This window comes from Elephantulus edwardii, unplaced genomic scaffold (genome assembly GCF_000299155.1).
Source record: "Elephantulus edwardii isolate Elephantulus edwardi_28Jun2011 unplaced genomic scaffold, EleEdw1.0 scaffold00016, whole genome shotgun sequence".
NCBI lineage: Eukaryota > Metazoa > Chordata > Mammalia > Macroscelidea > Macroscelididae > Elephantulus > Elephantulus edwardii.
In genome coordinates, this window is record NW_006399766.1 from 23,642,377 (window position 1) to 23,644,371 (window position 1,995).

The following is a 1,995-nucleotide window of genomic DNA, read 5'->3' on the forward strand; positions in this document are numbered from 1 at the left end:
TTGAGCATTTCTGGCTGTATTTGCCAGCCTATTTGTACCATAGGCTAGGCCTTCTAAGTTTTATCCCGTTTTGTCTTTTATTATCTTTGTCTTTTTTACTTTTACGCTAGGTCTCTTATCCGCCTTGAATTGATTTTTGTGTATGGTGTGAGATGTGGATTTTTCTTCACGTTTCTTCAGATAGAAGTCCAGTTTTGTCAGCTCCACTTATGAAAAGATTGTTGTTTCCCCATTTTATAGACTCTGCTTCCTTGTAGAACACCAACTGACCATAGGTTATTGTTGTTATGTGCCATCAAGTTGCCTGTGACCCATAGTGACTCTATGTATAGCAGCTCTGAACCCTGCCCAGTCCTGAGCCAGTCTCACTAAATGCAACACACCAAACCCCGTTACCCCAGTTACTATAGCAATCCAACTCATCCGGAGTCTTCCTCTCCTGACCGTAGGTAGAAGAGTTAATTTCTAGGTTCTTGATTCTGTTCTGTGTGTCTGTCATTATATCAATACCATGCTGTTTTGGTTACTACAGCTATGTAACAGGTTTTGAGATCAGGAAACGCTATGCCTCCCACCTCATTCTTGTTTTTCAGCAGTGCTTTTTTAATTTGCGATCTCTCCTTTCTAAATAAGTTTTCCAATTACCTTTTATATCTCTTTGAATGACGGATTCGGTATCTGTATTAGGATTGTGTTATACATGTAGTTAGCTTTTTATAGGATTGATTGTCATTTTCACTATATTGAGTCTTTCTATCCATAAACAGGGAATATTTTTCATCTATTTAAATCTGTTATTGTTTCTTGCAGTAGTATTTTGTGGTTTTCTTTATAAAAATATTTTGTGTCTCTAGTTCAATATCTTCCATTTCCTTCTCTTTGGCTCTAGTTGTTGGTGCATATATTTGAATGATAGTGGTATTCACTGGACTTCCCTGTATACGTTTAGATATTATCCTGTCACCCACCACATTATATTTCATGATCTAGAAAAAACTTTTTTAATTATGAAACCAACTTCATTTTTCATTCCTGTCATAGTAGATCATATGATCATCTGATTCAAAATGTCCCATGCCAAGCCATCTCATTTTGCCAACAAATGTATGTCAATATTTATGCGTTCTATTTCTTTCTTAACAGCATCCAATTTTCCTACATTCTTGCTTCTTACATTCCACGTTCTAATCACTAGTGTCTGCTTAAAACTGTTCCTCCTTCTTTGTGCTTCCATATCTGAGATCTCAGTCTCATTTGCCATGTCTGCTAGTCTAAGTGATAGTCTAAGTGTACTCTGTTGTACATAGGATTTTTGAAGGCCTGTTATTTTGGAAGTGGATGGCCAATTCTTCTTTCTAATCTGTCTTAATTTGGTTTTTTTCTTTCTTTTTTTATAATAGTATCTGACAGACAAGCATTTTACATAAAAGAACAGATGAAAAACGTTTACCCAATTAGAAAAATGACCAATAGATTCAGTGTTGCTATCCATTCTTGCCACGTATATTTTGACCCATCTCTTTCCCTACACAACCACCATCCCTCCCTACTTCTGCCTGCACCATTCAACACCTCTCTCCCCTTGACCAGCCTTTAAGTCTCAAGCCATCAGGATTTCAGTGATTCTGAACACACATCATGTCTCTTATGATACGGCTAGTATCGTTTCTGTTTAAAACTCTCTAAGTACATGCAATCAAGAGTCTTCTAAAGATTATCCAAAAACAACTGGAGCAGCACATCAACAGAGAACTGCCAGAAGTGCAGGCTGAATTTAGAAGGGGTCATGGTACTAGGGATACTGTAGCTAATGTTAGATGTATCTAGGCTTAAAGCAGGGAGTATCTGTTTTTCATTGACTATGCAAAGGCATTTGACTCTGTAGATAATAACAAACTGTGGCTGACTCTGAGAAGAATGGGAATCCCAGAACACTTGATCGTTCTAATGTGAAACTTATACTTGGACCAGGAGGGAGTCGTCAGAACAGAGCAA